The sequence below is a fragment of the Castor canadensis genome, chromosome 18 (assembly GCF_047511655.1).
Source record: "Castor canadensis chromosome 18, mCasCan1.hap1v2, whole genome shotgun sequence".
Taxonomy (NCBI): Eukaryota; Metazoa; Chordata; class Mammalia; order Rodentia; family Castoridae; genus Castor; species Castor canadensis.
The window spans coordinates 33,099,253-33,113,877 of record NC_133403.1 but is presented as its reverse complement, the minus strand read 5'-3'; the positions used below and the strand labels follow the sequence as shown (position 1 = coordinate 33,113,877).

Sequence of the window (14,625 nt, the reverse complement as noted above, 5' to 3'; positions counted from 1 at the left end):
CCCAAGCCAATTTGATTGGCTTAAAAGTGAACATGTGACCCAATACTAGCCAATGAGCTAGGAAGGCAAATCTACAGCGAGGCATTTGGAAAACTTTCCTCAGCCTTAGGAAGGAATCCAGTTCCTCTGCTTATGACCATTTCTGAATGGGATACCAGGAGCTACTGTGTTTATTGAGCACTTACTGTATACCAGACCTTATGCTGAATGCATTAAGTCCTGTGATCTTAACCACAAGCCTTTGAAGTCCATACAGTCCTGACGTTCATTTTACAGACAAGAAATCTGAGGTTCAGAGTGGTAAGTGCCCTTATCCAACTCACATGAACAGCAAAAGAGAGAGGCAGAATGAGAAGCTAGGTTTTTGTGACTCCAGAACTCATAGCCTTAAAACTCTATTCTGTGCTGTTTCTACATTAAGAAAACCTAATCCAGATGAGCCCTCTTTCCACTGATCCATATTCATATCACTCAAAGTCAAGTAATTGGGGCTGCCAAGGGGTTCTGAGAAGCCATCCTAATGAGCCTGCTCGCTCCTCTTCTGTAACGGCATTCCCTGCTGGGGCCATGGGGCCTCTTCTGTCAATATTGATGCCTGTCTGAGACACTTAGAAGCTGCCACGGATGAAGGAGCAGCTGCTGCTGAGATTAAAAGAGAGAAAGGAAAAGAAGAAGCACAAATCTCTTCAACGAAGTTACCACTGATGGTGCAGACCCCTGTGCATCTGGGGAAAGAGTTGGAGAATGTTCCAGGTGCTTGGCTGGGCTCCTGCACCCAGGGTCTGCCTCCCCATCTGCTCAGCAGCACAAGGGAAAGCTGGCCGTGAAAGTCTGCACTGGCAAGGGGGTAGTCCTCTTTGCTAGGTGGACTTGTGGGGAGGTTGAGATTCTGGATTTCTTTACCTCTCACAGACTGTGGCCCCTGGGAGCCAAAGTCATGCACCAAGAAGGCATGTTTCTGGAGGGTGATTTTGGTACAACTATTCTTTTTTTATGTAATGTTTCATTAGGATATATTCATTATACAGTGGGAATTCATTGTGACAATTCCAAATAGGCTTACATTGTACATTGGTTAGATTGCCCCACCATCTCTCCTTCTTGACCCCCTCCCCACCCACTTAAAGCTATTGCAGGAGGTTTCATTGTTCTGTTTCGAACATGAGGTCCATCAACCATATACCCTCACCTTAATTTCCTTTGCTCACCCTCCCCCACACACAAGTACCCCCTGACACTGTACCTATTTTATAGGCCTATCTCCCATTATGGATTTCTAAGTCAGTGTTCAAAGGGATTTCTCGATGTATCACCACTGTGAGTGTACTTTACTTTGGTCATTTCAACCCCTTTCATTGCTCTCCCCTACCTCTTCCCTCTCTCCCTCTCCCCCATTTTTCAACAGCTTTCAATACATATCATTATATTTTCTACTTTCACAGATATTACGTATTATGACATTACTGATGCTCTGTCATTCCCTTTTCCTTTCCTTTCTTCCCACTATTACAAACATGGTCTACGTATGAGTAACAAAACTATTCTTTACATGAAGGGAGATATAATATAAAGAGTATTGACTGTGTGGAGTGGGATAGTCTGGGTTGAAATCCATGATAAGTGAGCAATCCTCTTTGGCAATCTGGGATTTATTTATGCATTCAACAAATACTCATACATTGACTTGACCAAGCCACAGGGTGCCAAGAGACTTGACCATTCTGGTCTATGTCTATGAAGGTGTATGTGAATGAGTTTAATATTTGAATTGGTAGACTGAGTGCATGCTGTAATGTGGGTGGGTTCCATCCAATCATTGAAGATCTACATAGAGCAAAAGGTCTGGGAAAGGGTCTCCTCCTTGACTTCTTGAGCTGGAACATTGGTCTTTCTTGGCTTTGGATTTGAACTGAAACATCAGCTCTTGTTGGGTCTTAAGTATGCTGGATGTCAGACGGGAACTTACCCCATCAGCCCTCGTGGCTCACCATCTTTCAAATGAAGACTGCAGTTCCCTGGGTCTCCAGCTTGCCAACTGTGTCTTGATATTTCTCAAGGTCTTATAATCATATGAGCCAATTCCTTATAGTAAATTAACAAATGTCCCTATCTGTATATCTATCTATCATCAATCTGCTTTATCATCTATCTCTCTATCATCTATCTATATCTGTCTATCATCTATCTGCCTATCATCTATTATCTATGTATCTATATCTATCTATCTATTCTCTAGGGTTCTCTGATAATACACTCCACTTTCCTAATTCTGTTTATTTGTCTGTGAACTGATGACAGTCATTCTCCTTAGGTGCTCTGGTGAGGACAGCAATTTCAGCCTAGATTACAATGTAGTCTGCAATGTGGTATGAAGTAGACAAGAACATAAGGCTGTGGCCCAAAAAAGCATGTGTCTCCATCTTGAACAATAGCTTCTTATAGACAGAAACTGGAAAGATCCAGTGGTTTGTATGCAGATGAGGGATGGAAAAGATGCTTCTGGAAGAGGGTACAGCATGTGCAAAGGCCAGGAGGCCAAATAACACATGGCCTGCTTGGAGCATTAAACATAGCTCAGTATTTTTAGGGCTCTAGATTATGTATCACATTAATAGTTTGGTCTTTACCTTGAAGACACTGGGGAGCCACTGAGATTTTTCATTTACTGTATGGGATTCTAAAGAATTCATTTTAGGTCTGGTGGATGACTCAAGTGGTTGAGCACCTGCCTAGCAAGAGTGAGGCTCTGACTTCAAACCCCAGTACTGCCAAAAAAGGAGAAAGAATTTATTTTAACCTTTCTGAATTTAAGACTCCTTGTGACTAAGAACATTTAGTTCTGCCCGACAGAGGTTTTGTGAGGACTGGATAAAGTTACAGACCTTAAAGTGCTTTGTAAATCATTGAACTCTTAGCAAACAGAAGGTGGGGTTATCTACCAATAAGTCAATATTACTATATCAACTTCAAGGCTTTGGGTCCCTGGAGTTTCTCTAACCAAAGTCACAAGTCAAATAATATATGGAGTAGGAACTTCTTTGGAAAACTTTAAAACTTTGGGTGGAATTTCGGGATTTGTTAGTTGCCTCCCCAGCATCTGTGTTAATTTGGGTCTTTTGAGAAGCAGATGCTAAATGGGACTCAATGTGCACAAAATTCATTAGGGGGAAATGCCTGCAAGAGAAAGTGAAGAGGGGGCTGAGCAAGTGTCACCTTGATGCAGGTCTGAACCCAAGTGAAGGGTAGAGGCAGGAAAGAAGGAAGGACAGATGGAAGTGTGTTAGACTGCAATGTAAGGCCACTAGTACATCCTTGAGCCAAAGTCCCCTCCAGGAATGTGAATGCCTTAGTATTTATGCTGTGCTCAGCCCCTGCTAGAAGCAGCCCAGGGGAAGTGTAGCCTCTGATAAACAGTGACAGATTCCAGAGCACAGCAGCTGAGGCCCTCCATCTGTCAAGAGTCTGCAGCCAGAGACCTGACAGGCACACTCTCCCAGTGGCCACAGTGCCCATTACCCTTCTGGTGACCACAGCTCTGATTGTCATTTAAAAACCTATTCCCTTATTGCTCTCAGTCCTCATACCCAGGCCTGAGCCAATCAGAGCATCCAGTGCTGTGGCTGCAACCATTGGTACATTCATGAACATGTGACCCACGCTGGTCCAATCAGAGAGCATTCAGAGTTTTATGAGGAGCAGGAGAGAGCATATGCTCATGTTTCTTCATCTAGATTTGAATCTGGGAGGATGGAGTTTAGGAATATGGCTTGCCCTGACGAGCTGCACAACCAGAGAAAAAGGAAGTTACACACAAAGATATCATTCAAGCTCTTTCTCAGACATGCTTGGAGCCAGAATAACTCTCATAACTGATTTTTTTCAATCTGCATGTTCAAAATTTCATTTTTTAACAATTTTGTTGATGTAAAGTATGCAATAACCAGCACAGATTTAAAGTGTATGATTTGACATATGTGTATACAGTAAACCATCACTATGAGAAGACATCTATCAGCCCCTGCCCTTAAGTTTCTTCCTGCCATCTCAAGCCATGCCCAGGCAATAATTGTTCTGCTTTCTGTCACTATTGGCGTTTTACTATTCTAGAATTTTATAGACATGGAATTGCATAGTACCTATCTTTTGTCTGCCTTCTCTCATTCGGTATAATTATTTGAATTTACATGTTACCACGATATATCATGTCATATGTTCGACAGTTCATTCCTTCTGCTGTGAAGTCATACCTCCATCATATGCATACCCTGGCTTATCTATTCACCTGTTGTTGGCTATTTAAGCTGTTTTCAGTTGGAGACTATTGCAAATGAGGCTGCCATGAGCACTGCGGACAAGTCTTTACAGGAACATATCCTTTCACTTCTCTTAGGTGAATAGCTAGGCGTGAAAGAGTTGAATCCTATGTTAGCGTGTGTCATTTTTCTTCTTTTAAGAGCTGCCAAAATGGCTTCCAAAACAGTTGTGCAATATTACATTCCCATGATCAGAATATAAGAGTTACCGTTCCTTCACATTCCAGCCAACATTCTGTTTCATCGAAATATTTTTCCCATTTTAACTAAGTTGTCTGTTTCCTTATTATTGAATTCTGAGAGTTCTTTACTTATGCAAGATACAAATCCTTTGCCAGAAAGATGACTTGCAAATGTTGTTTTCCAATCTGTGGTTATTTTCATTCTCTTAGTAGTGCCTTTGAAGAGCAAATGTTTTTCATTTTTAATGAGGACCAATTTATCAACTTGTTCTTTTAGAGATTGTTATGTTTGATATCAGAGCTAAGTAAATTTTGCCCAAAATTTTTATTGTACAGCAAGGTTTCTCAACCATGGTATTATTGACATGTTGGGTCAGATAATTTCTTTGTTGTCGGGCTGTTTTGTGCAATATAGACTGTTTATAGATATGTGACTTCTACCCAGTGGATGTCAGTTTCACTTATACTTCACAGATGTGGCAATCAAAAAACATCTCAAGACATAGACAAATGTTTCCTGAGGGGACAGAATGGAGAAGTAAAAATCTCCCCATATTACTTAAGTCTGCTTTTTTCTTTCTTTACTTTTTTCTTTTCTTTAACTCTTCCAGCACCATTTGTTGATAAGACTTCTTTCTCCACTAAATTACCTTTACCTTTGTCAAAACTCACTTGTCCATGTATGTGTTTGTGTAATCTAGATGCTCTGTTCTGTACCATGTGTATCTTTCTGTCCTACTGCATCTTTTTGCCAGGGCCACACAGTGCTGGTTACTGTAACTCCACAGTAAGTCTCGGACTTAATTTTTCTTTATCAAAGTTTCTTGGTTACTCCATTTCCATATAATACTAGAATCAGTTTGACAATTTCTACCAAAAAGATAAAAAGTCTAGTGGGGTTTTTATTGAGATTGCATTGAATCTATCAGTCAGTTAGGGGAGAACTTGACTCTTCCCAACATTGAGGCTTTTCATCTGTGAACATGGTGTACCTCTCCATTTGTTCAAGTCTTCTTTCACTTCTCTGCTAGATGTTTTATGGTTTTCAATGTATAGTTCTTTCACATTTTTTTACCAGACTTACCCCTAAGTATTGATGCCATTGTAGAATATATTTTAAATTTAATTCACAGCTCTTTGCTGCTGCTAATATATAGAAATTCTTTTTTTTTAATTCTGATATTGTGTGCTGCAACTTTGCTGAACTCCCTTGTTGCATGTAACAGCTTTTATGTAGATTCCATAGGATTTTCTTCATAGATGGTCACATTGCCTGTAAATAAAGATAGTATTACTTTTTTTCCCTATCTGAGTGCCTTTTATTTCTGTGTCTTGCCTTAATTCATAAGCTAGGACTTCCAATGTATTATTAAATAGAAAAGGTAAATAGAAAAGGTAAGACATCCTTATCTTCTTTCTGGCACGTGAAGAAAGCACCCAATCATTAAGTTAGGTGTTAACTGTGATGATTCCTTTTAAGATTCTTACAGACAGCAATGTTTAGTCTAGGGTTAATTATTGCCTACCAATGAGCAAGACCCTTCCAAGACTTCCAGCACTCTATCCAGTGCCCTGAGAGTCGTGAGGCTTTCTGGTCTGGCTAGTAGGAGCACACATTACTCTTGGTCCTACGTGAATGCCCAGAGCTATTTCCCTTAGTCTCTTTGGATGATTCTTTCCCCAATCGTGGGTGTTTCTTACATGCACAGGATGATCAGTCCTCTTCTGAAACCCAAGGATGCTCCTCTGCAGAGTTCCAGACTTCTCTCGTCATATAACTCTCTTCTCTCTACTATTCTGACCCACGAACTCCAGGCATCTCTTGGCGTTCCTGATTCTTAGCTCTCTCTCCTTAGTTTAAGTGGTCTCCACATTCTCCCTACCTAAGCTGCAGTCTGGAAACTCTCCCAAGGCAGTGAGACAATTTTCTAGAGTAGACCTAGGGCTCACCTCATTCATTTCCTGCCTTTCAAAGATCACTGTCCTCTGTTTCCTTCCAGTCAATACCTTGAAAATCATTGTGTCATATATTGCATCTACTTTTTGGTTACTTCAGGCAGAAGGATAAATTTTATCCTTGTTAATCCATCCTCATGAGAAGTAGAAGTTTGTTTAATTGCTTAACTAATAAATTCCCATCTTGTGTTGTCATTTTGTTAGCAAAAGCATTCAAAGTACAGTGGCTACATGGTTTGTCTGACCTGGGAGAGATTGAGCCAGAGAAACCTAACCTCTGGATAGAGTGCCAGGACATGATAAGAGGTGGCAGTAATTCTTCCTTATTCTTCCAAAATAAGGGATTTGGACAGAAACACTTTGGGTAGTATAGAGAAGTGGTGAAGCCCACAGGATTTAGAATTACAAAAGGCTTGGGTTTGAATGGTGACCCAACTACCTTTTAGTCACATATGACCTTGAGAAAAGTTACTTAAACTCCTCATCCTCAGTTTCCTCATTTGTAAAATGGAAAGATTAGTAGTACCTAGCTCATGAGGAGGCTGTTCGAGGAGTCATTAGAGTGACAGTTGTGAAACTCAGTGCCTGACATGGAATTTATTGGATGACATTGCTCAGAATGTCTTCGGATAATCTAAGAGAGTTTTGCCTTGCCCGCTTCTAAAGCCTGGATGAATCCTAGATCAGTTAGATACATGGGCTTCATAGGCCTAACACCCTATCACCAGTTCTTTGAGCTGTGACGTCAGACCAACAATCAATATAGCTAATTTATTTCTTCAAAGCAGTCAACAAAGATATAAGATCTGGTTCCTATGTGGATATTTTGGCCCTGAATGACTTAAATCATTTGATTAGGCTGTCTGCCATTGGGATTGCCAATCTACAGATCCTCATAAAGGGAAATGCCCTACTTCATCCCTTGGAGAAGAACTAGGCATGGGTAACCTTGACCCTGGACCGCAACTGATTGGCCCCCACACAAGCTATTTGATCAGATTTGATTCAAGAGCAGCCATTCATGAATTGGCTGGTGACATTGGCGTTGGCCTGCTGTGGAAGAGATGATCTGAACCATTCGTAGTTTCTCTCCTGGAAATCTGGACTGAGATATGTCCAGAGAAGTAAGATGTACCCAGAGACTGACGTGGTCAGACATTGGCACTGAAGTGGTGAGGTCATGAGATTGTCCTGTGGCCAGGTAGGCTCTGATGGACAAGGATGAGGAAGCAGAAGGCAAAATGGAGAAACAGAAAAGAAAAGTCGTATCAGAAGACAGCCCAGCTAGACCCTCAGGCCTGCTTTCATTCCCCCAAAGTCTCTGTTCCATTTCTGGTCACTATTCACAGGTATTCCTTTTTGAAATAACCTTTCTGAACAGTAAAAAGCAGTGCATCACCACTGCAGGAAAAACCTGAACAGAAAAATTCCAGACAAGAATATAAAAATAACCCAAGGGGTTGGGGTGGGGTGTAGTCAGGGTGGAGCACGTGTTTAGTATACTGGGTTAAATTTCCAGCTTCCCCTCCCCAAAATAAAAGTAACCCAGATTCTCATCTTCCCAGGGTACTGCATTGTCTTCCCATCTTTTTTCCATGCTGTCATAGATATATATATTTTTTTCCAGAAAACTGAGAACATACTATTTGATTGCTTATTTCTCTTTTCTTACCTAGCAATGTTCCCTTGACTGTTCCCCATGTCAATAAATGTTCTTCTATAATTTGCTTTTTCATCCTCTTCAAGGTACTGCATTCTAAGGATATGGCATGGTTAATTTATGTAATTTCCTTGTCATTGGACAATTTGATTTTTCAAGGATTTTTTATTTGCTTTTGTAGATAATGTTGCAGTGAACACAGCCGTTGCTAAATCTTTGCACACGTAAATGGTTATCCCTTTATAATAAATTATTAGAAGGCAGATGACTGGGCCAAATGAGCAGGCATATCTCTTAAATCTTTTCATACATATTGTTAAATTATACTCCAGAAGGGTTGCAAAAATTTATATTCCTACCAGTGGTGTCTGAATTTGTCTGATTCCTTGAGTTTTTAGACTAATTCTACCAGACTTTGAGGACTCTATAGCAACTGTCTGGCATGGTGTCTGGTGCATACAGTTGGTGCTCTTGATGCATATGTGTTGATCTAAATTGAGAAGTCCTTTTTCCCTTGAGCTAAGGTGAGTGGTCTGTGTTTTGTGCAGTCACTGTCACACCCAACATACCCCCCTGCCTTTTTTTTTTTTTTTTTTTTTTTAGCAAACCCAGTTTGAAATTCATCAGAAATGCGGAACCCCTGGGCAGCAGACCCATGTTGGACGCCTCTCCCACCTTTGAGTGTGTGACCTCCCAAGAGAAGAATATGTCCTTTCCTCTCCCTGAAAATGACTACTGTGAGCAGAGAGCGACAGATGAAAGCGACACAGATGGAGAGCTCATTAAAACAATCAATTATTTCAGTGCATTTGGACATGACAAAAAGTACACCAGGGTGTGTGAGTTTTTAATAAGACCTGGGCTCAGACAGCAGCCTCGGAACCAACGGGCAGAGCATGAGACACGGCTTTCTAGAAGGCACCTACTGTGATAATGTTACCTGTCACTTATGCTGTGGCAGAAAATAGACACAAAATCAGAGAACATTAAATCCGAGATAATGGGTTTTTTAATTGTTTTCAAATTTTGGATGAGCATTTTAATTGAAGTGGTTGGGAGGGTAATATAACTTTTGTATTTGATTATCTAGCAGAGAGGGGGAAATAAAGAAAAATTTGAGGGGGAAAAACCCTCTCACAGCATATTGCATGATAAATTCCATTTCTGTACAATCGTTTTCATTGTATGTGGCAGAGGCAAGATGATTTTTGTACATAATTAGTGCAAGATCAGAGAAGTGCTGACAGACTGAGGTTCTGAGAGGCTCTAAATTAACCCTCTGCAGATTGAGAGGAAGGAGAAATTTGCATTCTTTCAATAAATTTTTAGGAAGAGCTAGGAATGATCTAATAGTTGGGAGTGGCCATTTCAGACAGCTCAATGTCAGGCACTTTCCCTAAGTCTTTTTCAACCTCATGTCAGCTGTATGGGAAGTTTTATTATTCCACTTTCACAGATGAACAGGTTAAGACTCAGGTTTTGTGACTTGCCCAAGGTCACACAATGATAGGAGAAGGCTGGAGCTCTACCCCAAACCTAATTGACTCCAAGCTCAGCATGGAAGAATGACATCACATACATGTGGGTTTGAGTAAAAGTTCCATGAGTTCAGACTTATTATTCAAGTGCTTTGAGCCTCAGTTTCATCTTTTAGAGTGGTGGTAAAAACAGCACGTAATAACATTTGTAGTGACATTGATGGTGACAACATTGCGACCATCCACATGGCTTGTTTTTATGATTCACTGAGATAATAATTATTACTATGGTTTTGATAAATGTCTCCCAATGGCCCATGTGTTAAAGGCTTGGTCACCAGCTTGTGCTTTGGAGAAGTTGTGGGAGAGCCTTTGGGGGGGTAGGACTTGGTGAAGGAAAGTGAGGTCCCTAGTGGGCAGTGTGCCCTCAGAGGAGGTACCGAGACCCCAGATCCTTTCTGTCTCTTTTTTGCTTCCTGGTCGCCATGAGGTGAGCTGCTTTCTCCATCAGGTCTCCACCAAGGTGTGCTGCCTTGTCACAAAAGCAATGAGGCATTTGACCATGGACTGAAACCTCTACAACTATCAGCCAAAATAATCCTTTCTGCTTTTTAAGTTGATTTATCTCAGGTTTTTGTCACAGTGAGGAAGAGCTGGCAAATGCAAACATCAGTTATTTAGCATGGTTTCTGAAACAGGGAGAGTATGCAACAAACGCTAGCTGCTATTCGTTAGGAATCTCTGCTCTGTATATAAGGAGGAAACTTCTAGAAGAAAGTTTCCATGGCACAGTGACCACCCTTGGGGAGTTTATAGCCTATTAAGATAATGGGTCAAGATCCCCACTTTTTAGCCAACTCATTTATTGAGTGACCAGAAAACTGGTGACCATATCTCTCTCCCCAGTTTTTCTAGAATTTCAAATATTTTATCTAATCATCAGACATGTCTACCCTGTCCCCACCAGGGATCCTAATTCTTTAGTTTGGAAAATGTGACCCTTAAATTTAATCACCTAGAAAACTATCTGAGTGTCAGACCTCATCACCCACAGGCACTGAAGTTAAGAACAGGTTGTGCTCTTGTGTGAAGTTGGGAAAGAGTCTTACGACAGCAGGTGCTCCCAGCAGCTCTGTTAAGCCTATTCCTCATCCCAGTACTTACAAACGACCCTTCTCCTGCAAAACTGGTGCTATAGGCACAGGGCTCAGGACAGAAGTGTCCACTTTGTCCCTGTTCCTAAGCTCCACAGACCACCTAGCAACAGCAGTGATGGTTTGTCAAGTGTTTGTCCTGTGCTGATGCTGGATTCATCTGCCAGGGCTAAAAGGCTATGGAGCATACAGCTGGCCACTGGTGGCCATGGGATTTGAGCTCTGGTTAGCCTGACATAGCAATAGTGCCTTCTGGCTGCTGTTTCTACCACCTATAACAAAGAGACGAGGATTAAGTCCCACTTGTGGCTCTGTCCATTCCCCTGAAGGAGTAACCCAGAGCTCTCTCCAAATACCCAAAGCGAAGTAGGATCAACTTAGGTCTGTTTGCCACAGCAGATGCTGAGCTTCCTGGCTTTATGTCTTCTGGGCACTCAGTAAATGTTTGTGGAGTGACCGAATGAATGGCAGTACACACATTAGCCACTGTACTGCTAAGGTTTTAAATACCAATGACTCTGAAATTTCTGTTCTATTACCAGGTCATTTCGAACTTAGAAACAAATGGGCACTGTGTGCCTGGGATCTTTTTGTTGCAGAGGAAACAGGAATATGGGGGGATCTTAGTACAAAGGAGGTGACCTTGGGCAAATCACTTCATCTTTCTGAACTTCCTTTGAATCACCTGGAAGACTGGGATAATGACGCCAGTGATGGCTGGCTGCCTCACACTCGCCGGCCGTCTCACATCCGCCTGCTTCCTTCACCTCCATCTGAACTCAGGCCTTCACTCTTGCTGGGCAGGTGCTCTACCACTTGAGCCACCCTTCCATCCCTTTTCTGTTTTGGTTATTTTTCACATAGGGTCTCTCTTTTGCCTGGACCACGATACTTTCTCTGTGCCTCCCACATAGGTGGGATTACAAGCATGCCTCACCATGCCGAATTTTTTGTTGAGATGGAGCTCAGTAACTTTATGGCGTGGGTTCGTCCAGAACCATGATTCTCCTGGTTTCTTTGTCCTGAGTAGCTGGGATTACAGGCATGAGCCACCACTCCCAGTCCCAGCTAGCTGTTTAAGGTACGCTCTCACTAACTTTGTGCCCAGATTGGCCTCGAATCACAATATTCCCAAATCTCTACCTCCTGAGTAGCTGGGATTACAGTCATGATGGATGGGAACTTTCTATCCTGCATAACTGGGTTGCGAGTTGTGCCTACCCAAGTTGGTTGCAGAATCCTAGTACCTCTCAGCAGCCCCACTGCTTCCACCTGGTCTCAGCTGTCATCTGTTGTGTCCTGGATCCTTGCAGCAGCCTCCTAACTGCCTCCCCACTTGCTCTCTTGGCCATCCCCAACACAGACTGCTCTCAGCACAGCAACCTAGGTTGGGTGGCATCAACTCCCTGCTCAAGATTCTGCAATGAATTCCCCATTTGTTTTTGAGAACAAAAGCCAGAACACTCACGAAGGCCACCAGGTCCATATGATCGAACCTCCAGGTCCTATCTCCCTCGTACACAGCTCTCATGCTGTCCCCCAAACATGCACCTGCCTCAGGACCTTAGCACTTGCTGTTCTTTCTTCTCCAAAATATGCAGGTGGTTTGGTTTGGATTTTTTTTTTTTCCCCTTTTCAGGGCTTTGCTCACATGTGACATTTTCAGGGAGTCCTTTCCTGAAAATCGCAACCTCTGTGTTCACACTCGCCATCCCACTCCCTACTCTGTGTTCCACATGGCTCCAGCTCATATGCTGACGTATTTGTTGTTTTACCTGTGCGCACTGGAAAGGCAGCTCCAGTGCACGGGGAGGCATGGTTTGATGGTTTGTCTGCTTTTCTGCTGTTTCCCTGCGTCTAGCACAGTGCCTGCCCCATGCTGGCTGCTCAGTAAAAATGTGTTGAATAAATGAATACAGAAAGTGTGGCCTTCACCCTGTACAGGTCCTCAGGACCAGACATACATGAGTGGGTCACAGGACCACCACGAGCAAAGGTGTGTAAGGCACCCTGCACACAGTAGGCCCTTGTCTTTGAGCAGTGATCACAAATTGTCGCAGACGAGTAACATATAAAGAACAGAATTTACTTGTCACAATGCTGGAAGTCTGGAAAGATCAAGGCACTGGGCAGTAGCCCACTTCCTGGCTTACAGATGGCATCTGACTGTGCCTTCAAATGTCAGAAGGGGGTGAGGGACAACTCCTGGCCCTCTTTTATCAGGGCTCTAGTCCTATTTATGAAGGTTCTGTCCTCTTGACCCAATCACTTTGCAAAGGTTCCACCTCCTAACACCGTCCCCTGGGAGAGATCAGGATTTCAGCATAGGAATTTGGGTGACCACAGATATTCAGTCTACAACCCCCACTCAATTAGTGCAACCCAGTACTTTTAGTGTTGAGCTCAGTGTTCTTGACTCTGTCTCTCTGTTCCTGTCTAATCATCTCTTGTCCTGTGTCCCTTATCCCCATCCCCTTGGTCGCTATTGGTCTGGTACTGGCCTCATCTCCTCATTCATTACCTCCTGATTTCCACCCCCTTCTCCTCCCCTGCCCCGCCACTCTGGGAGACAGTCTGCTCCAGCCGGGCTCTGGGACCCCACCTGTCTCCACTGGCTCTCCTTCCTCCCTGGAAAAGCAAATTATGATGCTTCACTTCCCCCTGGACCAAATACCAAAGCATCCTTGACAACACGCACCTGCTCTGACCACCTCCCGACAGACCTCTGCAGATGGGATGAACTTCCCATCAAGTCTTATTTCTTCCAGGTGAGAGACAAAGGCTGCTTGGTGACCCCTGGGGTCCCATGAGTCTCTCGCAAGAAATCACTTTGGCTTCTATTTTTCTGCTTACACAAGCTGCTAGCTTCTCTGCAATTTCAAATTTTTCTCTAAATAATTCACAGAAATCAACGCTCCCTGAAGGCAGAGGAGGCAGGCCCATCCCTGTGTGCTGGCACCCTGTGACAAATCATTCATTAAGCTGAAATAATGAAGCAATGATGGCAGTAATAACAGGTGACATTTCAAGGCACCTGCCCAGGACCTGGTACTAGATGTATTGCAGTTTAACACTCTCCATAAACTCTTGCAGCAAGTAGTATCCTCCACTTTATAGGTAAGGAAAACGAGGCACAGCAAGTTTAAGTCACCGCCCAAGTCCACACAGCCAGTGAGTAGAGAAGCCCAGATTCAACACGGACAGCCTGGCTCCAATTATGACATAAATGTCATCCAGCCAGACACTGAGTGGGTGCTGGGAACTCGGGGGAGACTAAGGAGACACAGTCCGTTCCCTGGAGGAAGTTTATGGTCTACCGGGTGGGGAGGGGACCTTCCTTAAATGCACAAATTAACACAGAGCTACCCAGTTGTGATGTTTTCAGAGGGAAGAAAACACGAGATTCCCTTTGGGTTTCCCCTTAAATAACATCTTTGGAGCCCACCATCTAGGATGCTTTTAGGCCAAGGAGCCTGACGTAGAGAAGCCACCTGGCTCTTGTTTCTTGGGTACTGGCTGTGTGCTGGGTACTACATAGCAAGATTCATGCTCCACCTTCCTTCCATCATCACAAAGGGAGATGATGTTTTGTCCCTTCTGACAAATGGAAAACAGAAACTTGAACAGGTGGGGATCTTTCTCAAGCTTTTCTGCCAGTGACAGGGAAACCAGGACAGCACACGGTCGAGTCCAGATCTTGCTACTGTATTGTACATCCGGGTCCTCATCCTCAGCAGTATGGGTGTTTTAGACCAGATGGTGCCCTGTGCACTGTGAGATGGTGGGATGGTGAGCAATGTCTCCCAGCTCAGCCCATGAGACGCCACAGTGCCTCTCCCCAGTGTGACAATCAAACACATCTGCACACAATTCCCACTGTTT

General features: G+C 43.2%; 1 long non-coding RNA gene across 1 annotated transcript in view; it reads left to right on the top strand.

Annotated features, from left to right (window-relative positions):
• Positions 1-9,202, top strand: part of LOC141418824 (uncharacterized) — a 45,583-nt gene extending 36,381 nt beyond the window's left edge. Inside the window, exon 4 of the long non-coding RNA XR_012443460.1 lies at positions 8,715-9,202. This is a non-coding gene — a long non-coding RNA (uncharacterized lncRNA). The remainder of the gene's footprint in view (positions 1-8,714) is intronic.
• Positions 9,203-14,625: the final 5,423 nt, after the last annotated feature.